General features: G+C 38.9%; 1 long non-coding RNA gene and 1 other non-coding gene across 2 annotated transcripts; both read left to right on the top strand.

Moving 5' to 3' along the window:
* Nucleotides 1–20,245: 20,245 nt before the first annotated feature.
* Nucleotides 20,246–20,352, top strand: LOC131252374 (small nucleolar RNA R71). Its single transcript, XR_009174398.1, has one exon. It is a non-coding gene; the product is annotated as a small nucleolar RNA R71 (small nucleolar RNA).
* Nucleotides 20,353–23,725: 3,373 nt separating this feature from the next.
* On the top strand, nt 23,726–25,212 carry LOC131250846 (uncharacterized). The gene is made up of 3 exons (XR_009173476.1): nt 23,726–23,970; nt 24,184–24,477; nt 24,820–25,212. It is a non-coding gene; the product is annotated as an uncharacterized LOC131250846 (long non-coding RNA).
* Nucleotides 25,213–27,615: the final 2,403 nt, after the last annotated feature.

Genomic DNA, 27,615 nt, shown 5'->3' on the forward strand with positions numbered 1-27,615 from the left:
TGTTTACCATATATACAATGCTCGCATATATCTAAATCAAAATTTTTAAAAACTGTAATCAAACATCGATCAGAAAGTACCTTCATGCCCCGCTCGCACATGTGGCCCAAACGAGCATGCCACATACGTAGAGACGTGGAGTCTGTAATAGCTGTTGCCACTCCACTTACTGAAGTACTCTTAATCAATCTGTAAAGATTTTCATACCTTTGCGCTCTCGTAACCACGAGTGCCCCTTTTGAAACTTTAAGGACACCATCAATACCGGTGAACTTGCACCTTATAACCTCGAGTGCACCGAGAGAAATCAAACTTTTCTTCAGATCAGGAACGTGCTTGACGTCAGTCAAGGTACGCTTCATCCCATCAAACATCTTGATGCTCACCGTGCCAATAGCGACAACATTACAAGCATTGTCATTGCCCATAAAAACCTGTCCACCATCACATTCTTTGTAACTGGCGAACCAACTCCGATGATGAGTCATGTGATATGAAGCTCCTGTGTCTAGAATCCACTCATCTGCATGATTATCGTGAAAATGTCCGATCATGGACACAAACAGAACTTCACCACCACTTGTCTCTTCATCAAATGTGACAACATTAGCCTCCTTGGAAGAAGCTGCTGAATTTTCTTTCTTCACTTTAGGATTTCTACAATCTTGCTTCATGTGTCCAGACAACCCACAATTCCAACACTTTAATTTTCCTTTGCCCTTGCCCTTGGATTTGGATTTAGGCCTTGAGGATCCTATACCTCGCTCAAAATCTCTGCCCCTCGTAATCAGTGCATCGGAAGATGCCCCCATGTCACCGTTTAGCTTTCTCATAGCCTTCCCTTGAAGGGTTGAGATAATGGTGTCAACACTTAGGGTTTTATTTGCGGTGCACATCCTGTCCCTGAAAGACTCATATGATGCAGGAAGAGAATTCAACAATATACATGCATGTTCCCCATCTTTGACCACTTCCTCCATATCCAGCAATTTGCATATCAATTTATTAAAGTTGCTGATATGGGCTTCTAAATCCCCACCCTCTGCCATCTTGAAGGTATAACACTGTAGCTTCAAGTGTAGGTGATCTTCAGAGGACTTCTTTGCATAGATGTTCTCTAACTTCGCCCACAAACTAACCGCAGTTTTCTCCCTCAAAATATTATAGAGAACTTCATCCATAAGACATAAACGGATAGAGGCTAAAGCATTACTATCAAAGTTTTCCCATTCATCATCTTTCATGGTAGATTTCCACTCCTCAAAGCTTTAATCTCGCCTTACTTGGTTAACAGGCTAATCATCTTAACCTTCCATAACTCAAAATAATTTTTACCCAAGTACTTCTCAATATCAAACTTGTCGTTTCCTATTATTACTAATCCTGCAGATTCAGATCTGTGCCCCAACGATTTCTCTGATACCACTTGTTGGGGATTTGTGTTGTGGAATCACACAGATCTAGATCTAGGCACTACGCCAAAACAGTGAAAAAAGGACAGTTGAAAACCGTCTCAAATCTCAATAAGGGACGATTTTGAACCATCGTAAGGGCCGTCCTATTTTGTTGCGTCGTATTACTTTAAGGACGGTCATAAACCGTCATTATCAATGGACATTAATAGGACGGTTATGGACCGTCTGTAAAGAAGGACGGTCATGGACTGTCATTAAAGATGTACGTTACAAAGATGGTTACGGACCGTCATTAACGGTGGACACAAAGCACAGTTATGAGCTCTTGGAAAATTTACTATTACAAACTCTTTAAAAAAAGGACGGTTATAGAACGTCTGTAAAGAAGGACGGTCATGGATAGTTATCAAAGATAGATGTTAAAAGGACGGGGACCATCTCAGATTTCAATATTTTAGAAAAATATGGACAGCCGAAGTTTGGAAAATTTCTTGCATCAAAAAAAATAAAAAAAATAAAAAAATCAGTAGGAATTTCCTTTTTGTGTTTCTTTCATCTAATAAAAAAAATATTCAACCAACAAAATATTATAATTTAGAATTAGGAAAAATTGCAGAAACTTCATTTGCTTCTTTTTTTTTTTCCAAAAAAGTGGGCACACTTAAAAATAAAATTGATCATTCCGGATCAAAAGTTACGATCAATTTACGGTCCACCTTTTGGCACAACCATGCTAGGAACATACTTGTGCCATGTACTACATCAATAATTAATTTATATAATACAATACATAATATACATATGTATTAAGGAGAAATTAAAGGAATTTTAATCATTGCAATTAAAATTAAAGGTTTTTTTTTTAATTATTACATTTTTTTTCTTTTTGGCAATGGCAAAGATGAGATGGAGATGAAACGTGTATTTGGGGTAATGGGCCTTTCCTTATCCAATCATAATTTTTAGCTCTTGGTTAAAATGGCCCACCTAAAATGGAGTTTTCCAAATCAATGGATGATTTTGATTACCAACTGGAACCCACATGAGTCCAACAAGGAGATGAAATAGTGTGCCTATACCCTTTTTTTAATGGTCCACAAGCAAAAGGTCTAAGCCAGTCTATGAATTAGGCTGTTGGGCCGTTTCTAGTTCTTGGCTAAAATGGGCTACCCAAATTGGAATTCCCTAGACCGTTGGATGATTTTTATTTTTATTATTTTTTTAAACCATAAATGTCATGCCATATTCCATGGTCTGTTGTCCAAGAATTATGTATGGTGGGAAGAATGTTCTGAATTATGTATATGTCATAGCACAATTTCGTGCAAATTGAAATAGTTATTTTATATTTTAAAGTACTTTTCTTCAATTTCTTCAATGTAATTTACATGGACTATGAGTTATCACTGCAAATATATACAAATATTGGCTACAGAACATGTAACTTTCATGACATTATAGGCCCCACTTTTATGGCCCACTTGAATCTCGAAATTACCTCTTTTTTAGTTTTTATATATATATATATATATATATATATATATATAGCGGATTTGCTAAAATGAATGTATAAAATGTAAAAAATACATATCATTTTGGAGTATTCAAGGTGATTTATTTAATCAAATTCATATAAAAATAAATTAGTATAAAATTCTGATGCATTTCAAATTAAAGGTGCTAAATAAAATATTTGGATTTCAGCTACCAATCACACTTCAGGATTCCAAGTCACTTCCGACTCCTGTGTATTGATAACTTGGATTCTAATGAATTTCAAACGCCACCTACAAACTCGTTAAGTTATAGTGATCTCCACATATCATCTATCACCTTATGTAAGAATATATATATATATATATATATATATATATATATATATATATATATATATATATATATATATATATATATATATATATATATATATATATATATATATATAAATTTTCTCTTAAAATTACTTCGCTCAAATGAACCAAAATACCATTTCAAGACTAAAAATGGTGGAAGGGCGCCTAAAGCGGCTATATCTAAAAAAATGAGGCAGATCCCAAACTGAAGTAGTATGGTTGGAACTGGTGAGGATTGAACATCCACAGCTAAAATATTCAAAGGCTACAAAGGTTTTAAATCAAGTAAATATTTGTATTTTAAGTTCATCTAATAACCTTATGAACCAAATGGATAGAATATAAATATCATGGTGGGTCAGTGAGGTTTTATCACTAGGCATTGCCTTACCTACCTTTTCCTTTCATCAAGCCCACTTGGGTTTTGAGTCTGCCTCTAGGCCCATGTCTTAACATGTTGCCAAAATGGATCTACAGGATAATTTCAAAATTTGCGACGAACCAAATCCATCGTAAAACCAAATAAACGATGGATTTCGTTCGTCGCTCGGTCTGTCGCTGTTTACTGAGTCTTTTTTTCCGACGGATAAAATCCATTGTTTAATCTGCAACTGATAACATTCGTCGTTTCATAGCGATGGATAATATCCGTCGTAAAAAATAAAAAATCCGTCAGTAATTTAAAAAATTAGTCGTCACCAAAAACATTAGCGACGGATAAGGTCCGTCGCTAATATGAGTAAGCGACGGACCTCAAATCCGTCGTTATTTTCAAGGGTCAGAAATTAGTGACGGATAGGGTCCGTCGCTAATATGAGTAAGCGACCGTCGTCGGTTTTGAATGTTCAGAAATTAGCGACGGATTTGGTCCGTCGCTAAAGCATCTATAAATGATACAAAATATCGATAAATTATTGTTATTATTATTTTTAATCTTACACCTAATAGTCATTCAAAAAATAATTCACACTATTGTTTGATAAGATTCCTATTCACAAAATTGGTAACAACTCAATTCAATAAAAGAGGAAATGACCCAAGTGGCCCACTCCAACAAAAATTTGACTTTAACCCTCCTAACTAAACACTTCTCCCTCTTAAACTAGGACCCATATAAAAGAAATTACCTGGAACTTCAATTGTTGGCTATGCCTTACCTTGAATTGGCTACTTAGTATCTGCTCTTGTTCAACCTTCTTTTGAGCCCTTCCTACATATATTACAAACAACCAGATTCACTACACCAAAATCGTGTATCTGGTACGGCTGGATGTTTGGTTCAGAAACGGCTTAGAGCCGTTTCTAGTCTGAAACAGTAATGAACCGTACTCGGCTAGTTGCTGTTATACTCTGTTGTTTCCATTTTTTTGTTGGTGTGTCCTAATTGAGTGTTTGATGTTCTTATTTATTATTATTATGCTTTATTGTTTTATTTTGAAACAGATGGACGGAATGGATTCTATTAGTAACCTTTGAGTGGACCCCACATGGCTCGAGAGCCACGTTACTGTATATACCACAGACTACTGAATATTTTTCTTCATTTCCTTGCGCCAAAACTCCTTAAATCCCTCATTTCCTTACGCCATCACCATCTCCGTCTCCCTCTCCCTCTCCCTCTCTCTCTCCCAATCTCCCTCGATCTCCCTCTCCCAATCTCCCTCGATCTCCCTCTCCCGATCTCAACCCTCTCTCTCGATTGCCCTCTCCCGATCTCAACCCTCTCTCTCGATCTCCCTCTCCCGATCTTAAGCCTCTCTCTCTCAATCTCCCTCTCACTCTCACTCCCTCTCCCTCAATCTCCCTCTCCCTCGATCTCCCTCTCTGTCTTCCGATCTCGACCCTCTCTCTCTCTATCTCCCTCTCCCTCGATCTCCCTCTCACTCTCCCTCCCTCTCTCGATCTCCCTCTCCCGATCTCCCTCTCCCTGCAACATCCCTCTCCCTGCATTTCCTCTCATATGAAAGATGTAGTCGTGCATTTGAATCTGTGGAAGAAGGTAATGTGACGTCTGCTTACTCCATGAAATTGAAATGACGTCTTCTAGAATCTCTCATCATGAATGTGCATGTTATAATCTTCCGATATATATTTGTTTTGGTGTATTTATAAATGTTTATGAACATGTAGTTTTGCATTTTGTGGGCTTTTCAGACTGTTTTTATCCAATCTGGAAATCTACTCGAGTTAGAAGAAAGTAACTAAAAGGATAACGAATAATACATATCTGCCATTGGCTTGGCAATTATTTTTGAATTAGAGGTTGTTGGATCGAACTCTACCTAATAGAGTTGTTTTTCTTTTTAAAAGAAAGCAAATGAACACCTTAGTTGACCAGGATTTCCCAACTGGTCTCGACTGGGACTCTCTGGTCCAGTTTGGGTTTCAAACACTGCATTAAACTGGATTTTTTTATTTTTTTTATTCCATTACTAATACATACTGTAGACTGCAGTAGTTAATCTGCCACAACAAGGAGAATGTGGACTTGGAATTGGTAAAAGAAAAATGAAGTGGTAGACTGGGATGATAGTTTAGACCTCGAGCATGTTAATTTAAACTGCAACCCTGCTGGCTGTTGTGACTAACTGATGAGGCAGGCACTATACTTTTCTTCAATCATGTCTGGGGAGAGGTAGGAAATTTAGTTGTGGTCCTCTTAGACAATCATGATGCATTTGGTTGTCATCTAAATTGCAAATTGATGGGAATTTTTGGCTTAAAAGATGGCTATTTGTTCCATCTGACACTTGAGTGGTGCAAGTTTTTTGAAACTACATTATCGAAGGTCCCATTTTTCAGCCTTGTGTGCACCAAATCAGTATCCAGATTTAGGTTCGATGTGAAACACTAGGGATGTTGATTTGGGGAGAAAAGCATCTTGCCTGGGCAGAAAAATCAGGACATGGAAATGCAACCTTTAAGTGCATGGGGCTGATATTTCTTGTAATTAGGAGTTTGATTTCATTATTCACTTCACTTGGTCCCTTTTTAATTAAAAATAGGATATAAAGCTCGGACCACCATTCTGGTTGGATAAGTAGATCCAAATATCCTTTAGATAAAATCGTAGAGACCTCACTGTTCTACAAAGGCCTTTGGATATATCAATTCCTGGCATTTTTTATTGCACAGTTCAAAGACTCACTAACTCGACTCGAAACTCGAGGGAGTAAACTCTGACTTGCTGAGATTTTTAGCTGCATCACTGGGAAACTTGGTTGTGGCCGTGACTCGACCTCACTGAGATTGTATCTTGTTGTTGTTTGATAGATTTCGACTCTAAATTTTTATTTTTCAGAGAAATCAACAGTAGAGAATGCAGGACAAACTCAGCATTGACCCATGGTAGTCCAGGTTCAATTCTCTCTACCTTGTTAGGCATCTGTATACTTGGGTTTATTTTCATGGTATTTTGATTATTTACAATCGCACGTTCTTTATTATTATTATTTTTCCCTCGTCTTTTCTGGTGGTGATAAAGCAAACATGTTCTACATGATAAATACAATTACTAACTAGACAATGTATTGTGCTTGTATTCCATTTATCTAAAAATGGCTTCCAGTTTGCTCATTCCCATCTACATTTGGCCAGCATTTCTCATCTTTGCTTGGGCACTTGAACGGATTATAAGTGGTTGCTTTTGAAAAAGAGAAACTTTAGATACTTTGGCAGTGTGATGGATAATGTGCAGGCACTTAGAAATTACTTAGAAATTGCATACATGGCGTACAAGTCAAATTATGCCATCCAAATTATGGTGTTCCCAGTAGATGTATCATGAATAAAAATTAAGCTTGTTTGATTATTTGACTATTGGATTGGTGGACATTTATTGGATGGTTAACAATGGGGGGGAAATCCAACAGTCCTATTTCAACAAACGAGTGTTCACAAATGGAATAATCCAATATATGGGAAGTTCCCATGCAGTTGAGCTTCTATGGGCCCCACTGTGATGTTTGTGTAGCAACCACTCTATCCATCAGTTGTGCCATGGGCTGACCCAAAACTCAGGTGAGTCGCATGGCAGGGAAAAAAAATGTAAAATGGGTTGATGGCACACATATATCAATGTAATGACCCGAAAAATTTTGTGCCAAGACCCGAGTACTACCTCTATTTTCCTTAGAAGCTATTTGTGGGGTACTTAGTGCTAAACTCGATTGCTTGTGAAATTTGCATCAATCACTTTAAATTTGATCTGCATGACTCAAAACCTGTAGTATCATTAGCGCTAGGTTACTCTGAAATCTGGGATTCATCGCTAAATCCAGTTGCTCTTGAGAATTTTTGGAAGCTTTGGATCAAACCTGGACCGCGCGTCGAAAGTCCGATAGCGATGATCTTAGGCTGTTATGGTCACCATGTTGGACTTGACCATCACCTCAAAAATCAAGTCCAGGTGATGTTCTGGGTCAATTTGTTTGAATCCGGAGTGAAGAGTGTGAGAATGGTGAAAATTAAAAGGTGATTTTATGAAATCTGAGTCGTGTCGCTTGCGCGATGATTTTAAGCTATCTGACCATTGGATTCTGACCCAATTTCACCCTCGGATCAGGGAAGGTGGCCCAGGCATGTCATTGTGCTTGTGGACCTGATCGAGTTTCGGTGACCGTTGAATTGAGTGTGGTCCGCCACGGCTGATCTGTAGATCCGATCGGTATGAAAACTCAGTCTAACCTAGATCCATGGTCAGTGAGCTTAAGTCTGACCTCTCGTGGAAAAAGACCCACCGGAAGTGTTCCGTTGGATCGAGAGAGGCCTGTTTTGGTTATAACCTAAGTATACCTTGGCCCTGGGGTTATTTTCATCAATGTTAGGCCTATATATAGACCTTAAAACCCTAACTCTCTTTTCCATACGAATTTCCTAATCCTAGCTAAGAAAGAGAGAGGAAAAGAGAGAGAAAGTTGGTGAATCATCTTAGATTCTTTCCTGTTCTTCTTCATCCTTAAACCATCACTTTTAAATCGTTTTTCCAGCGATTCTGAGTTCATCCTTGGGTAAGTTAACCTGACCCTAATCTGTTTTAGAGCTTAGAATAGTTTATGTGTGTTGTATCTCATTTCTATTCTTGCCTTAGGTTATCTTGTCGCCGTTGACGAAGACATATCGTCTGAAATCAGTTCGGTGTTCTTTTCTGGTTTAAGGTGTGGACTTTAATCGTATAGGTTATGGTTTTCAAGGCTTTCAATGCCAGTGAATGGTTTATTCTTGTTATGGATGAGATTTCACATGCTAAATGTTACGTTTATTTTGCGTTCCTGATATGCATGTGTTATATTGAGATTTGTGTATTCTATGTGTATGTAGGAAATACCGTATACGTATAAAATATGCTCATATGATTGCCATGATTATTTATCATGTATTTATGCAAGATGTATGTGTGTTAACTCCTTGGCAAAAGGAATTGTCCAGATGTGTGTATTCCAACATATGTCATATATGTTGACCTATGTATTCTAAGTGTTTGTAGAAATGTCTGAATGATCTGGTGTGTAATATATCAACCTAGTATGGGCATTGAGAAGCGATTCTCAACTCTCCTATTAGTGTGTATGATTTCCTTCATGCAAGTTACATTCCTTGTTGTTTAATTTCAAGTATTACTTATGTGAAAATCCATGTTAAGTTGATATTCTTCAAATGCTTACATACCACATGATTTGAGTTGTTGTTCCATTACTATTCTAAATTGTCGATATGAACATCTGTTGTAGTGGAATGTGTTTGGGACTATGGAATAGTCCAGGAAATCGGTAATCGGCCTTGAGATTGTGGCTGAGGTTGCTTTCGCCACAAAGGACGTGTTTTGACGAACCCGAGTCGTATTAGAGTTGTCGGCAGTGGTTTGGCCACACGGAGTGTTTGCGCACTCTATGTCGTTCAACCCAACGTGTGCTCGTGCTAGTCGAGTTCGTCAAGTAACCCGATTGTCCGATGTATGTTCACCATGTATGGACGCTATTGCTTGAATCTAGGGTACCAAACTTACCAATGACATCTTATTAACCGTTGTACCTTGATCCGCTAAGACTCATGAGCCGGACATGGTGGTATGGGACACCGTGGTCGAGCTGTCGGCCTACGCTGGGGTGACGAGCCATTTGTAGTGACCTCGAGCATAACTGGATACCGCATTGAGGTGACGAGCCTTATTGTAGTAACGAAGGTATGATAGGCGTGCATTGATTGGTGACGAGCCCTTTGCAACGACCTAAAACCATATGATCGTATGAGATTGTCTAGGACTGACGACCCTAGAATGGATCACTGTTTGGATGGTGATATGAGGAAGGTACCTTAGCTTCCCAATCTTGCTGTATAAAAAGGACTAGTAACAACTTGGTAATCATGTTCATGCACCGCATTTGCATGTGCCTGGAAGAGGTGGCGCACTTTGAGGCAATGTCATGCGTAACATAAGATGAAGACGCTGAGGGTGTACGCGCGAGGGCATGCATCATTCTACATACATCCTTGCATTAACAAGAGTACTTAGGACATGTTTGATTATTCTGCTTTATCATTACTGCTTGATTGAATTGATAACATGTTAACCTTTGCTTTATTGTTCCACTGAGTTGATCACTCACTCCCACATTCTGGGACGGTGTTTAAATACCCACCAGACTCTGTCTTAGATGCAGATATTGATGCGACCCCTGAGGCAGAGCAGGAGTTCGAGGATGATGAGGCTGCATTTTCTTTCATGCAGTTTTCAGGCGGGTTCTAGTGAGCCTTGTTCTGATGCGTGGGATTCTGGGATTTCTTTTTGGGTATAGATGATGTCATTTAATATATGTAATTTTGATAGTAACACTTGTAAGTATGACCTGGTATGTATATGTATTTCAGGGATTTGCACATGTACACATATATTTCTTTAAGTCTTCCGCTTGCATTCTTTCACTTATCCCTGAATTATGTTCGCCGTTTGGCTTAATCTATTCCATGTTTTATGCACTCATACAGACAACATACATCCATCATTTAATATGTTGCATAAGTGATGTTTTGAAACTCGGGAGCTGAGTTATGCTCGACCCTCGAATTTCAGGGCGTTACAATCAATGGCCTGGACACGGCTCAAATGTATGAGAACTTCCCATGCAGTCGACTACATTGAATGAGAGATACATGGATGATATGCAGGCAATTCTAAATTATCGAGAAATTGCAAACTTGGAACACAAATAATTCAAAATAAACTGGTCCAAATTATAAGTACTAGTTTAGATGAAACCAGAAATTACTCTTACTTGCTCGTCCAACTATTGTATTTCCTGACATTTATGACAGGGTTAAATAAATAACATCCAATAGTCTTATTTTAAAAAACAAGCGTCCACTTTGTACTATTCAACCCATCTAGTTTTTAGCCTGTAACTTTGCCACAACTGTTCTTACACAATCTCCTAGTTTATTTTTTTATTTAATATTTGCCACATGTATCATTTCTAAGTGTCTGCATATCAAATGTTATATCCAGCCAGAGTATCAAATAACATTCCCCATTGGATAAAGGCTAGTATCCATTTAATGTTCTAACTATTACACCCATCTCTTTATATCACATGACATCATCAACATGATTAAATATCTTTCAGTATGTTACTTACCAGAAAGAAAAAAAAAAAAACCATTTTTTGCCTACTTTTGAGGTTTTTATGCTTCCAATGGCATATTATTTCTATTCTCAATCAGGACTGTGTAATTATGGATGATAGGTTATGCTTTAAACTTCATTGATCTAGCTAGTGAAAAATGAGAGTTTCATTGATGTAGGTCATACCTGTACATAGGACCAGTTTGGTGGTTGTCCATTATTTTTTGTGGTCCACATGATGAGGGGATTGGTCTGATTTTTGCATCTTTGTGGTGGGGCCAAGCAATGAGTGCATCATCACAGTTTTTGCATTTATGTATTTCTATTTTGTTCATGAATTACTTTACTATGAATAATTGCACATCATTTTTAGGCTTTAACCAGAGATTTAATTTGTACTCTCTAGATTTTATAGGTGATGCTGCTTGCACATTTCAAGCGATTGATGAGAGAGTTTACACATATGCATGACTAAGCTATTCATCCAACCTGATTCTTGGACCAAGCATAAGTTGTGGGTAAGTTTTACTAACATGTGTGTGAAGCATTGCTCAACCAAATGCAGCCACATGCACCAATGTAGCATAAGGTTGTGAGATAACAGCTTTCCATTAAGTGGGTCACACTTTTTAGAACTTTTAGCTTTACAATCAAATGTTTCCTTCCTCAAGTTTTTAGAACTTTTAGCATAAAAATCAAGTGTTTCCTTAATTGTCTATTTGCAGCCCACCAACCCAAGGATTCAAAGGAAACCTCAGGGATTCATCCATTTTGGACTGATCATGTGTTGTTAGTTGTTACTGATAAAGGTCCTAGAAGGGGTCCTATTGGTGCTACAACTTCCATTGAAACATCCCTGAGGTCCTAGAAGGGAATTGATGCAAATGGATAAATTTTGGGCATTTTGAAGGAATGGGTTTTCACTTAATCCATCACAATAGGGCATTGGTTTCTTTTTACAGAAATGTTTATGTAGGTGGAGGAAGTTGATGGTTGGATTTTTCTGGCCTTACATGCGTCAGATTTTGGGTTGTCCTTCTGTTGGATGCTCACCTTGAAAATCAAGTTGCAACACTCATCAAGTAAGTACATGCGTACATCTTAACATGGATCAGCGGTCAGCCTCTCTATCACGCTTGTGGCCATTCCTTCGGAGTTGGTGTTCACTCCCCAAGTGTAGGGTTGTGATGTAGTAATAAACTCAGTAAGACCGAGGTCGAATCCACAGGGACTGAAACTTGTACGTGATCTGAGACTAACTAGATATAGAACTAGCAAAAAGATGTAATCTAAATCCAATAGAATTTAGGGAATAATTATGGAATAATTATCTAAAACTTAAGGAATTCAGAGGAAGGAAACTATGGATTCAGAGGATCCACTTGTAGAGATCAGGGAGATCTTATGCCTGCTTCAAAAATCATGGAAATCAACTAGACTTCCTTTGCTATAGTTTTCAAGAGATGAAAGGTATATGAATTAGAATGGATTCCATCACCAAACCATGCCCAGGAGACAAAGTAAACAACAGAATTAAACTAATTACTAACCAACCAACAATGTATGAAGATCAGGAAGGGTACTGTCATCTTACCATGCCCATGGAACAATGATGAACAACAGGGCTTCCTGACTTCATAAACATAAAAAGGGGAAAGAAATACTCAAAGCCATTGCAAACCCATTGTAATTTCAGTCACAACAGACCATTAAAGACTAAGAAAAATATTCCTTTAATAATCAACTAAATCAAATCCAGTTAATGCATTTTAAATTAAAGGCACAAAGTAGAATCTCCCATCTCGCTACAGGCTTCACCTCTTAGCCCTAGCTAAGAGGTTTTAGCCTAACATGATTGGACTAGATCTCATAATAATAATAAAACAAATAAAAAAAAAAAAAAAAAAACAATACTCTCTTCTTGTTCACGGCTGCTCTAAAACTTCCATCCAAAAGTCTCTCCAGGTGCTTCCCTCCTTGACGTGGATCCCTGCCAAAAAAAAATCCCCCTTCTTCTCTCTCTCTCTTTCCTTTTATATCAGCAGTAGGAGTCGGCTAGTGTAGAACTCCAGCCGTGGAGAGCTTACGCTGTCCCTGCGTAAGTTAGCTTACGCAGCAGCAGATTCACGTCCGCACTTTCCCCTGTTTTGACGCCGTGTAATGATCTGAACGGACGATCTTCTTCGTTCAGTCTTCATAGCTCTGATCGGCCACACCGCAGGAGTAATTCAAGCCGTTCATATGGACAGACCGATCTTCGCCACGGTTGCAAAAACAGCCTGGAACTTTGGTCGCGCGCACAACAGGGCCTGCGTAAATCGACTTACGCTGATGTACTGGTGGGGCCCACTCAAGATAACTTTTGGGAAATCCACTCCGTCCACCAGATTCCCCTCGGAATTTCGGTCGGGAATGGTCAATTTTGAATGTCCATAGATGTGGCCCACTGAAGTGATCTTGCTCCAATGGCTGCAAATGAATTTCTTGTGATTGCTGTGGCCGGCACGTGCGCGTGTATGGCTGAAAATAGTAAGCATGGTGCTGACCAAAACTAGCGCCTTTACATGATGGACGGTTCAGATCTTTTTCATGGGCCACGATGGAGGCCCACTAACGATCCAACGGCCCCCTGTTTCACGCCAACGAAAACGGAGCTTCCGTTTCTGGATATGGTCGGTCAAACCGACTTAGACCGAACAGGCTGGTTCGGTGCAACGAGAGTGCACTTGTGCACTATGCACTCCTACTTCCCATGGGGTCCACTTCATTGCTTCAGATGTAATCTGCTCCATCCATCCGATCTGCTAGCACATTTAAGGGGTTGAGCCCAAGTTTGAAGCTTATCCAGAGATCCGGTGGGCCGCAAATCGCTATTTTATGGGCTGATCTGACTGTTGGGTCACTTCCATAGTGATCTGAGGGCTAAAATTTGATATGTACGGTTAATTTATGGCCCTCAGGCTATGCATGCAGTTTTGAGCCAATCAGATGGCGGGAACTATGTGATCTTGCATTCTTCACCAATTTCAGGCCTCTTTAACGTAAATGACTTGATTTTCTCGGATCCCTGGCATGTAAATTCTTCAGTCTTGGTTCTCTGGAGTGTATCCCTTGCTCTGGTATCTTCAGAACGTTAATTCCATGCTTTTAGCATCCCGATCCAGTCCCAGCTCGCAATTCCACCTTGCAACAGAAACATGATTAAAATGGGCTATTAAATAGTACCATGTTCATAAATCTAGGCAACAACTGGGTCTGATATGCAATATTTAACCCTCAACACAACCCCCAACCATCATTTTGCTAGTCCCAAGCAAAATATGCGAAAGGTAAGTTGAGAATTACAGAACAATTTCTATAAACTCGAGTGATTTTTGCAAAATAATCCAGATATGAGCATTCTCAGATTCATGAATGTTGGGTATTACTTTCTCCTAGACTCAGGCGCACGATAAACTTCATAATCAAGTTCAAAGTATTATTCCAGGAATTAGAAAAATTCTAAATATTGAATTCCATGGATGTATAGTCTAATCTCGACTTGTCAACATTAAGATTCACCTCTCTATTTAAGGATATCATTGGTAACCAATAAAAGAATTCACGATAACTTAAACTTGCCTCACACATTATCTTTTTATTCTTTTTAATTTTTAATTTTTCCATTAAAAGTAATGCCAAGAAGGGGAATCAAATCCTCACCTAAAGGGAGCAAACCTATGATGAAGACTGTACACCCAAATTTTTTTCACATATCATTCATAGGGAATTAAATCTACACCTATAGGGAGCAAACCTATGGTGTAGACCATTCGCCCAATCCTTTCAATTTCTCAGGTTGGTTCCTTTCAAGCTTAGTGATCACCAAATTAATCCTTCAATATCAAATGAAACCTTAATGTGTAAGCGAGATGTGATATGTAAGATCATAACTCAATTAATGTTTACAACTTCTAATTCTGGATTAACAATTCAAACTTAACTATGCAATCCAATAGATACTGAATCCAAGCGTCTTAAATTTCCAACATCATGTATCTTGAAATTCCAAGTGCCCTAGATGGCTGTCAAAATCCCTTCGAATTCACAAGAAAGTCCAGAAAAATTTAAAATTCTCACAATTTTCGCTCAAGACTAAGAAAACACTGATTAGGAAACCTAATCTCCCACCCCCAACCTAAGATCTACATTGTCCTCAATGTAAAAGAAATAGGCATGCAATGCACATGGGACAACGAAAATATAAGAGGAGTGATGGAAAGATAGTACCTGGACGAAAGAATTAAGAGGCTATCCAAAGATATCTACGTAAGAGCGGGTCAGCATAAGAGAAAAACCAACAGAAGTTAAAATAAAAATAACAAAAATAAAATCATACCTATACCACTTTCGCAGGTGCTCTCGATTGCATTTAGCGTATGCAACAAGTCTTTAAACCCCTAGGTTGCCCCTAGTGGACAAGTTGTAGTCTCGTGAGGGTTTGCAGTAATATTACCCACAAACATTGAACTAACTAACAAAATGAAATGAAGAGCTGGGTTGCCTCCCAGGAGCGCTAAGTTTACCGTCTTCAGCCAGACAAATAAAGTAACTACCCTAGTCCTATGAAAGCGATAAACAGACCTATACCTCCATCAGACTAAGAGATCAATCCTGGTAAACAGGAGCAGTCAGGGGCATGGTCATGTCCTCTGAATCAAATTTCTCGACAAATGGTTTCAATCGATGTCCATTGACTTTAAACTCCTTGCCATTGTCGGGATCTCTTATCTCAACGGCCCCATGAGGAAAAACAGTAACAACAATGTAAGGGCCGGTCTAACGAGATTGAAGCTTACCCAGAAAGAGATGTAATCGAGAATTGTACAAAAGGACCTTCTGACCAGGCGTGAATGATTTTCGCAAAATGTGTTGGTCATGAAATGCTTTCATCTTGTCCTTGTAAATTCTCGAATTATCGTATGCATCATTCCGGATTTTCTCAAGTTCATTCAATTGAAGTTTACGTAGCGAGCCAGCGTTGTCTAGATTGAAATTAAGATTTTTGATCGCCCAGTACGCTTTATGTTCCAGCTCCACAGGCAAGTGACAAGCTTTCCCATAGACAAGTCTAAAGGGAGACATTCCAATAGGGGTTTTAAAGGCAGTACGGTATGCCCATAAGGCATCGGTCAATCGGATTAACCAATCCTTACGATCAGGGTTAACCGTTTTCTCCAAAATGTGTTTGATTTTCCTATTAGAAATCTCAGCTTGCCCACTTGTCTGTGGGTGGTACGGGGTGCTCACCTTATGAGAGATACCATATTTCTTCATTAAGCTCTCAAATGGTTTATTACAAAAGTGTGAGCCCCCATCACTAATGATGGCTCGAGGCGTTCCGAATCGAGAAAGGATGTTTTCTTTTAGGAATTTAATGACCGTGCGATGGTCATTAGTTCGACATGGAATCGCTTCGACCCATTTAGTGACATAATCCACGGCGAGCAAAATATACAGATTTCCAAACGATTGGGGGAATGGTCCCATGAAATCGATGCCCCAGCAATCAAATGCTTCAATGATAAGGATGGGATTTAAAGGCATCATATTTCGACGGGACAATGCTCCCAATTTCTTACAACACTCATAAGCTTTGCAAAACTCATGAGTGTCCCTAAACATAGTGGGCCAGTAAAAGCCACACTGCAAAATCTTGGCCGTGGTCTTTTTAGCAGAAAAGTGACCACCACAGGCCTGTGAGTGACAGAAGGAGATGACGCTCTGATGCTCATCGTCTGATATACATCTCCTTAGGATTTGGTCTGGGCAATATTTAAATAAATAAGGATCATCTCAGAAAAAGTTGTGCACCTCGGTGAAGAATTTCTTCTTATCTTGCGCAGTCCACTATGTCGGTATGGCACCTGTAGCAAGATAATTAGCAATATCAGTGAACCAAGGTGAATGGGAGACTCGGAACAGTTGTTCATCAGGAAACATGTCGTTGATATGGGTCGTTTCAAGGGAATCAGAGGTATTAAGGCGAGAAAGGTGATCGGCCACAACGTTTTTTACTCCCTTTTTATCTTTAATTTTCAAATCAAATTCTTGGAGTAGAAGGATCCATCGTATCAGGCGGGGCTTAGAATCATTCTTAGAAAGAAGATACTTCAATACCGCATGATCTGTATAGATAATGATCTTGGATCCGATCAGATAGGACCTAAATTTGTTCAAGGTGAACACTATGGCTAAGAGTTCTTTTTCAGTAGTTGAGTAGTTCACTTGGGCCGGATTTAAAGTCCTACTCGCGTAATGGGTAACGTAGGGTCTCTTATCCTTTCTCCGGCCTAGAACCGCTCCAAGAGCATAATCAGAAGCGTCGCACATAAGTCAAAAGGAAGGCTCCAGTTGGGTGGCTGCATGGTAGGTGTAGTGGTTAACGTGCCCTTAAGCTTGGTGAAAGCTTCCTAGCATTGCTCAGTCCACTCGTACGGAGCATCCTTTTGAAGAAGATTACATAAAGGACGAGAGAGGAGACTAAAGTCCTTTATGAATCGCCTGTAAAATCTTGCGTGTCCTAAGAAGGATCGCACGTCTCTGATGTTCTTGGGTGGAGGTAGGTTAGAGATAAGATCGATTTTTGCCTTATCTACCTCGATTCCCTTGGACGAGATGATATGTCCAAGGACAATTCCCTTCTGAACCATGAAATAGCACTTCTCCCAATTAAGTACCAAGTTCTTTTCTTCACATCTTTTCAGCACACATTTAAGACTTTCTAAGCACTTGCTGAAAGATGGACTGTAAACAAAGAAATCATCCATGAAGACCTCTAGATATTGCCCCACCATATCAGAAAAGATACTAAGCATACATCGCTGAAAGGTGGCAGGGGCATTACATAGTCCGAATGGCATCCTTCGGTAGGCAAAGGTGCCGTAGGGACATGTAAATGTGGTCTTTTCCTGATCTTCAGGGGCTATCTCTATCTGGTTGTAGCCCGAATACCCGTCAAGGAAACTGTAATAGGAATGACCAGCTAACCTTTCCAGGATCTGATCAATGAATGGTAAAGGAAAGTGGTCTTTCCTCGTGACGGTATTCAACTTCCTGTAGTCAATGCACATTCTCCAACCAGTAGTGACTCTAGTTGGCATGAGTTCATTATTAGCATTGGCTACGATGGTGATTCCGGACTTCTTAGGGACTACTTGAGTTGGACTCACCCATTGACTATCAGATATAGGGTATATGATACCCACGTCCAATAGTTTAAGAACCTCGGCCTTAACCACTTCCTTCATGTTTGGATTTAGTCTACGTTGTGGTTGTCGAGCGATTTTTGCATTATCCTCAAGATATATGCGGTGAGTACAAATCGAGGGATCGATTCCCTTGAGGTCCGCTATCGTCCATCCCAAGGCTCCTTTATGCTCAATGAGAGTAGATATGAGCATACTCTCCTGTTCTTTCTCTAGGTGGGCAGAGATCACCACCGGGTATGTCTCATCTTGACCTAAATAGGTATATTTCAAATCAGAGGGCAAAGGTTTTAGGTCAAGCTTCAGCGGCTTGAGGTTAGACGGTAGAGGCACTACATCGGTTTGTGGTAATTCTTCAAATTGTGGCCTCCACCGGTTAACTTCAAGTACCAGTGCAGTATCAAGCAAGGCGCACGTCTCCCTAATCATGTCATCATCAAAATCATGGGCGTGGGCCAGGTACGACTCTATATGGTCGGAGGATAAGGTTAGAGGTGTCGTATCTTCCACGAAAGAGTCAATCATGTTAATGTCGTGGAAATCGTCATCCTCATCTAAGTTTCCGCCGTTATTGAAAAAGATATTTGACTCTAATGTCATATTCCCAAAAGACATAGTCATGACACCATTCCTACAATTGATAATTGCATTTGAAGTGACAAGGAATGGGCGGCCAAGAATGACGGGGATCTGAGTGCTTATGTTATTGATGGGTTCGGTGTCCAGGATGATAAAATCTACAGGGTAGTAAAATCTATCAACTTGGACCAACACATCCTCAATTATCCCTCTTGGTACACGAACAGAGCAATCAGCAAGTTGTAGTGTGGTTAGGGTGGGTTTTAATTCACCCAAACCTAACTGTTTGTATACCGAGTAGGGAATCAGATTGATGCTCGCTCCTAAGTCAAGAAGTGCGTGATCAATTCGATGGTTCCCGATTACACATGATATGGTTAGGCTTCCGGGATCTTTGAATTTCTGTGGCACGTCTTGCTTTAGGATGGCACTCACTTTCTCAGCCAAGAAAATTTTCTTTTGAATACTTTGCCGTCTTTTGGTCGTGCATAAGTCTTTCAAAAATTTGGCATATGAAGGAATCTGTTTCACGACATCAAGTAGAGGAATGTTGACTTTCACTTGTTTCAACACCTCTAGGATATTCTGAGAGTTAGAGAGAGGTTTTGGTGAAACCAACCGTTGGGGGAACAGAGCAACTGGCTTCTCTAGAAGTTCCGGTTCTAATTTTTGTGGGGCATCACTAGATCCATCATTGTTGTCCTTTTCTGGTTCTTGAGGCTTTTCGGGCCTAACCGGAAGAGTTTTATCAATGATCTTTCCACTCCTAAGAGTGGTGATAGATTTAGCGTGCCCCATCTAATTTGAAGAGTTAGGATCATTAATCTCGTACTGCGGTTTAGGATTGGGGAGAGGTTGTGCAGGAAGCATCCCCTTTTCTATAACCGTCATACGAGAATCTATCTTTTGCATAAAATCTGTAATTCCCCGCATTGCCTAAGCTAGCTCTTGTATGGAATTTTGAACCGGTTCCTCTTAAGGTTTCACTTGATTTGGATTTTAATTGAAGAAACCTTGAGGAGTACCCGTTTGTCCATTCCTCCAACTAAAGTTTGGATGATTTTTCCAACCAGGATTATATGTATTTGAGTTAGGTCCAGTAAAAGGTCTTTGATAGTTGTTTAAGGCATAGCTTGTTCATTCAACACTCCTCGAAAGGCGGGTATTGTAGGACAATTTTCAGTTGTATAAATGTTGCAATCACAGATGCCGCAAACAATTTCATTAACCTTATCCTTCTTTCCTTCCATGGCCTCAACTTTCCTTATGAGCGTAATCACTTTACACTTGAGATCATCCTCTTCTTTTAAGAGATATAATCCACCTTTCTCCTTTAATTGAGTCGGCCTAGACGTGGTGTTTGATTTTGGGTAATAGTCCCAAGATTGTGTTTTTTCAGCCAGACTGTCGAGGTAGTCCCATACCTCGTCGACATCTTTATTAATAAACTCTCCATTACACATTGTCTCGACCATTTGGCGCATGGAAGATGTTAGTCCATCATAGAAAAAATTTGTAATGCTCCACGTTTCAAATCCATGTTGTGGGCATGAACTGACCAAATCTTTGAACCTTTCCCAACATTGGAAGAATCTTTCATCTTCCTTTTGGGCAAAGTTCATGATTGCTTTTCTGAGGGTAATCGTTTTATGATGTGGAAAGAATTTTTTTATGAATTTCCTCTGCATGTCGTTCCATGTGCCAATGGATCTAGGACGCAGTGAATGTAACCACGTCTTAGCTTTCTCTTTTAAGGAAAAAGGAAAGAGTTTCAGCCTGATTGTATCCTCAGATACATTAGGAAAACATAATGTAGCTATAATCTCATCGAACTCTTTCAAATGTAAATATGGACTCTCTGATTCAAGTCCATGGAATTTGGGAAGGAGTTGGATAACTCCTGGCTTGATGTCCATTTGTCCTGTGTTTTCAGGAAAAATCATGCATGAGGGCGTACTCACTCCCGTCGGTTATAGATAATCTCGTAAAGTACGAGGCGGGGGTGCCTGATGTACCTCATTCTCATCTTGGGTATCCTCCACCCTGGGTGGAAGTAGAGGAGGTTGGTCTTCGGCCATAACTTCAGTTAACTCAGGGGATTTCGAGTGGTGTCTAGTCCTGCGATGGATAGTCAACCCCTCAACCAATCCTCCTTCAGTCAAGAGAAAAGAAAATCTAAAAAGAAAGAGAGGGTTGGAAAGAAGTTACCAAACTGGAGTCCCTAAGTTAAAAACCTGCAAAAGAAAACAAAACAAGTCAGATCCTTAAAAAGAAAGATAGAAGTAAACTAGTTTCTAAAAGAAGAAATTCCTAAAGGAAAGTGGAAATTTCTAAAATAAATTAGGAAAGTCCTAAACTTAGAAAGTACGTTACTAAAAGAGATCTGAAAAATAGAAAGGAGAGAAAGAGCTTACCGAATTAGAAATTTCTATCTTAAAAGCCTACACAATAGGAAGGTTAGTTTCTAAACAAAAATTCTATGAGTAGAAAATTAGGAAACAAAATTAGATTCTAAAAGAGTTAGAATTAGAAAGTTAAGATAAAAATAGAAAGTTAATTTCTAAAAAGGGAAAGGAATAACTTAGTTTCTAAAAATAACAGAGAAAAGTTCCTAAAAATAAACTATTTCCTACAAATAGGAAAGTACTAGAATTAGAAAATTTCTAAAATTCAAACCCTAATTTTAAAAGTAGAAAAAGTAGAGGAATTTAGGAAGGAATTACCAATTTAGAAACTCATGTCAGGATCCTACAAAACAACAAAAACAGATTAGTTTCTAGAAATCAGAAAAACCTAGACCTATAGTTAGAAAAATCCTAATCTTAAACTAATTCTAAAACTAATTAATTTCAGAAAATCGTAGCCGTCAGTCCCCGGCAACAGCGCCAAAGACTTGTTCACTCCCCAAGTGTAGGGTTGTGATGTAGTAATAAACTCAGTAAGACCGAGGTCGAATCCACAGGGACTGAAACTTGTACGTGATCTGAAACTAACTAGATATAGAACTAACAAAAAGATGTAATCTAAATCCAATAGAATTTAGGGAATAATTGTGGAATAATTATCTAAAACTTAAGGAATTCAGAGGAAGGAAACTAGGGATTCAGAGGATCCACTTGTAGAGATCAGGGAGATCTTATGCCTGCTTCAAAAATCATGGAAATCAACTAGACTTCCTTTGATATAGTTTTCAAGAAATGAAAGGTATATGAATTAGAATGGATTCCATCACCAAACCATGCCCAGGAGATAAAGTAAACAACAGAATTAAACTAATCACCAACCAATCAACATGCTATGAAGGTTAGGAAGGGTACCATCATCCTACATGCCCAGGAGACGATAGTGAACAACAGGGCTCCCTGACATCATAAAAAGGGGAAAAAGAAATATTCAAAGCCATTGCAGGCCCATTGTAATTTCAGTCACAATAGACCATTAAAGACTAAACACATTCCTTCCATAATCAACTAAAAACAAATTCAGTTCATGAGTTTACATTAAAAGCATAGAATAGAATCTCCCATCTCACTACAGGCTTCACCTCTTAGCCCTAGCTAAGAGGTTTTAGCCCAACATGATTGGACTAGATCTCATAATAATAATAAAACAAATAAAAAGAAAAAAAAATAATACTCTCTTCTTGTTCACGGCTGCTCCAAAACTTCCGTCCAAAAGTCTCTCCAGGTGCTTCCCTCCTTGACGTGGATCCCTGCCAAAAAAAACAATCCCCCTTCTTCTCTCTCTCTCTCTTTCCTTTTATATCAGCAGCAGGAGTCGACTGGTGTAGAACTCTAGTCGTGGAGAGCTTACGCTGTCCCTGCGTAAGTCAGCTTACGCAGCAGCAGATTCACGTCCGTACTTTCCCCTATTTTAACGCCGTGTAATGATCTGAACGGACGATCTGCTTCGTTCAGTCTTCATGGCTTTGATCGGCCACACCGCAGGAGTAATTCGAGCCGTTCATATGGACAGACCGATCTTCGCCACGGTTGCAAAAATGGCCCGGAACTTTGGTCGCGCGCACAACAGGGCCTGCGTAAATCGACTTACACTGATGTACTGGTGGGGCCCACTCAAGATAACTTTTGGGAAATCCACTCCGTCTACCAGATTCCCCTCGAAATTTCGGTCAGGAATGGTCAGTTTTGAATGTCTATAGATGTGGCCCACTGAAGTGATCTTGCTCCAATGGCTGTAAATGAATTTCTTGTGATTGTTGTGGCCGGCACGTGTGCGTGTATGGCTGAAAATAGTAAGCATGGTGCTGACCAAAACTAGCGCCTCTACATGATGGACGGTTCAGATCTTTTTCATGGGCCATGATGGAGGCCACTAACGATCCAACGGCCCCCTGTTTCACGCCAACAAAAACGGAGCTTCCGTTTCTGGATATGGTCAGTCAAACCGACTTGGACCGAACAGGCTGGTCCGGTGCAACGAGAGTGCACTTGTGCACTATGCACTGCTACTTCCCATGGGGTCTACTTCATTGCTTCAGATGCAATCTGCTCCATCCATCCGATCTGCTAGCACATTTAAGGGGTTGAGCCCAAGTTTGAAGCTTATCCAGAGATCCGGTGGGCCCCAAATCGCTGTTCTATGGGCTGATCTAACTGTTGGGTCACTTCCATAGTGATCTGAGGGCTGAAATTTGATATGTACGGTTAATTTATGGCCCTCAGGCCATGCATGCAGTTTTGAGCCAATCAGATGGTGGGAACTATGTGATCTTGCATTCTTCACCAATTTCGGGCCTCTTTAACGTAAATGACTTGATTTTCTCGGATCCCTGGCATGTAAATTCTTCAGTCTTGGTTCTCTGGAGTGTGTCCCTTGCTCTGGTATCTTCGGAACGTTAATTCCATGCTTTTAGCATCCCGATCCAGTCCCAGCTCGCAATTCCACCTTGCAACAGAAACATGATTAAAATGGGCTATTAAATGGTACCATGTTCATAAATCTAGGCAACAACTGGGTCTGATATGCAATATTTGACCCTCAACAGTTGGATTTGGACTTTGGTGTGCTGTTATCATGGTTTTTCTGTCTTTATTAATAGCTTATGTTTCCAGACAGTAGTATATACAATGTTTTTGCCATCTTCTCATGAGTAGTTTCATTTGTAATTCATGTGCATGCCTGCTCCTTTCGTGCAGGTTCAACCATGTGTTGGTATTTGAAGTGATAAATGCTACTCAAAATATGGAAGAAGATGACCATTTATTTTAGTTGGATCCCTCATGATCTCTATCGCTGTGAGTTTTAATAGCTATTGTTTTTATCATTGGTTTCTGGATGCTGGATTTGGCTAACAATACAGTGCAAGTAAGCTTGTTGAAATAGTTGTGCTGCCTTCTATGTTTAATCTACTTTATACGATGACATTTACTACCATGCATAAATCATCTTCTAATGTTTAACATCTTGTTTGGATGTCTGTTGACTTCCTGGTACTGTTTCCATTGTAGGGTCCAGCTCCTGCTCTTCTGGCTGATCTCTTAGGTGAATTAGTGCTACCATTACAGTCTTTGCAGGATTGATCAACTTTCTTTCTTTCTTTATTATTTTTTTTTCTTACATATATTTACTCCTTGAAAAATAAGTTACACCATATCACAATGTTTTTGAAGAATGTGCTACAAGATTTATTTATGTTGTGACAGGGCCTGACCAAAAAAATGCAGCAAATGCAATATTTTGCTCATGGATGGCTATTGGAAACATTGTAGGGTATTCTTCTGGTGCTAGTGGAAGTTGCACAGGTGAAATTTTCTTGGCTTATATTATTAATTTATTACTTTGCTTTTCTATTGATTGTTCTTGCTAATGTATGGTAATACCGTAAATTATCCTCCATACAATATAAACCTTAAACTTATCTCAGACTGAATTAAGGTCTGTAATTTACTCTTGAATTGCTTAATGATTTCCTATTCTCATTTTTTCTTTGCATATAGTTTGGGATCTTGTGTGGATGGGAACTACTTCCCTTTGAGTGATCCTACCTTCTTTTAGTGACATAAATATTTTAGAGTCCTTTTCATTACTCAACTTCGACATTCGATTTTCTATCAAATTGTTTTTGAGTACTCATTTTTAAGCAGGTGGTTTCCATTTTTGAAAACAAGAGCTTGCTGTGAAGCCTGTGGAAATTTGAAAGCAGCCTTTTGGAGTCTTCGCTTCTATTCGCTGGTCATGATGAGGATGGGCCTAGTTTGTAAGTATCAACCTTTTACTTTGATCTCTTGGTCTTCTGTAAGGACCACAACTATTGGTCATTGGGAATATATAGTCTACATTAGGAGGTTATGCTTTTTTATATGCTTCTGACTTTGAATTTTAGAATGGCTAGTTTCAGTTTTTTTGCTTTTTAGTTTTTCTGCACTTAGAAATTGTGATATGCAGATACTACACGGACCCATCTGGTACCTTCTGGCAATGCAATGCAAAGGCATTAGGTTCGGGCTCCGAAGGTGCTGACAGCTCGTTGCAGGAGCAATACAACAAGGTATCATTCATTCAATCAAAGATTTTCTTTTTTCTTTTATTTTGTTCATTTTCTTCTTATTTGTGGACATTATACTCACTACGCCAAAACTGCGAAAAAAATACGGTCCAAAACCGTCTCAAATGACCAAAAAGGACGGTCATGGACCGTCACAAGGGCCGTCAAATTTTGACGTGTCGTATTACTTAAAGGACGGTCATGGACCGTCCTAAAAAAGGACGGTTGTAAACCGTCCTTAAAAAGGACGGTCTCGGACAGTCTCTTATGAGCCTTTAAAGGACGGCCATCGACCGTCCTTTAAAAGGACAGTCATGGACCGTCCTTAAAAAAGACTGTCGTAGACCGTCTCTGATGAGCCTTTAAAGGACTGTCATCGTCCGTCTCTTATGGGCCGTCGGACCGCAGACCATCCTTTAAAAGGACGGTCATGGACCGTCCTTAAAAAGGACTGTCATGGACCGTCTCTTATAAGAGGGTCAATATATACCTGTTACATCATCATATTCTTCCTAATATACACCTGTTATATAATATATTTCATCATATTCACATTCACATTCATTTAAACATAAACTACGTAAATCCAATATAAACTACATCCATCTAAACCCATACTACGTAAATCCAACATAAACTACATTCATCCAAACATAAACTACATCCATCCAAACACAAGCAATCTTATCCACATTACATTCATCCACACATAAATACATATAAGTTTAACATTATAAATAAAAAAAAAGAAAAAAAATCAGCAACAATTTCTCTGTCTTTCACCTGAAAAAAAAAATTAAACCAATAAAACATTATAATTCAGAATCATGAAGAATTGCATAAACTTCTTCCAAAAAAGTGAGTACTTTTTAAAAATAAAACTAATCATTAAAATAGGTTTAGGTTTAGGTTTTAGGTGTTAGGTTTTAGGTTTAGGTTTACGATTAGGTTTTAGGTTATAAGTTTAGGTTATAGGTTATAGGTTATAGGTTATAAGTTAAGGTTTAGGTTACAGGTTTTGGTTTAGGTTATAGGTTATAGGTTATAAGTTAAGGTTTAGGTTATAGGTTTTGGTTTAGGTTTAGGTTTAGGTTTAGGCTTAGGTTATAGGTTTAGGTTAAGGTTTAGGTTTTAGTTATAGGTTGTATATAGGTTATAGCTTTAAGGAATTGAGAATAGGTTAAGGTTTAGGTTTAGGAAATCGGGTCCGAGTTCGGGATCGGGTTTAAGTTTAGGTAAGGAAGTTGAGATTAGAATTAGGTATAGGTTTAGGTTCAAGGATTTGAAAATACATTTCGATTTTTGGTTTAGGTTTAGGTTTTAGGCTTATGTTTAGGTTATAGGTTTAGGTTATAAGTGCAGGTAATAGGTTTAGGTTTATGTTAGGTTATAGGTTAACGTTTAGGTTTAGGAAATCGGGTTCGAGTTCGGGATCGGGTTTAGGTTTGAATTAGGGAGTTGAGATTAAGATTAAGTGTAGGTTTAGGTTAAGGTTTAGGTTTAGGTTTAGGTTTAGCTTATAAGCAATAAGTTTTAAGTTTAGGTTTAAGTTATAGGTTACAGGTTTAGGTATAGCTTTAGGCTTAGGTTTAGGTTACAAGATAAAGGTCTAAGGAATTGAGAATAGGTTAAGGTTTAGGTTTAGAAAATCGGGTTTAGGTTTGGGTTTTCAAGTTTAGGCTTAGGTTTAGGTTAGGGAGTTGAGATTAGGATTAGGTGTAGGTTTAGGTTTAGGGATTCGAGAATACATTTAGGTTTTAGGTTTAGGTTAAGGTTTAGGTTTAGGTTTAGGTTTAGGAAATTGAGAATAGGTTAAGGTTTAGGTTTAGGAAATCGGGTTTGGGTTCGGGATCGGGTTTAGGTTTTGGTTTTCAAGTTTAGGTTTAGGTTTAGGTTAGGGAGTTGAGATTAGGATTGGGTGTAAGTTTAGGTTCAGGGATTTGAAAATACATTAAGGTTTAGGTTTAGGAAATCGGGTTTGGGTTCAGGATCGGGTTTAGGTTTGAGTTTTCAAATTTAGGTTTAGGTTTAAGTTAGGGAGTTGAGATTAGGATTAGGTGTAGGTTTAGGTTTAGGGATTTGAGAATACATTTAGGTTTTAGGTTTATGTTTAGGTTAAAGGTTATAGGTTTAGGTTAAGGTATAGGTTTAGGTTATAAGCAATGGGTTTAGGGAATTGAGAATAGGCTAAGGTTTAGGTTGAGGAAATCGGGTTCAGGATCGGGTTTAGGTTTGAGTTTTCAAGTTTAGGTTTAGGTTTAGGTTAGGGAGTTGAGATTAGGATTAGGTGTAGGTTTAGGTTTAGAGATTTGAGAATACATTTAGGTTTTAGGTTTATATTTAGGTTATAGGTTACAGGTTTAGGTTAAGGCTATAGGTTATAGCTTTGGGTTAA

Source organism: Magnolia sinica, chromosome 7 (assembly GCF_029962835.1).
Source record: "Magnolia sinica isolate HGM2019 chromosome 7, MsV1, whole genome shotgun sequence".
NCBI classification, from domain to species: Eukaryota; Viridiplantae; Streptophyta; class Magnoliopsida; order Magnoliales; family Magnoliaceae; genus Magnolia; species Magnolia sinica.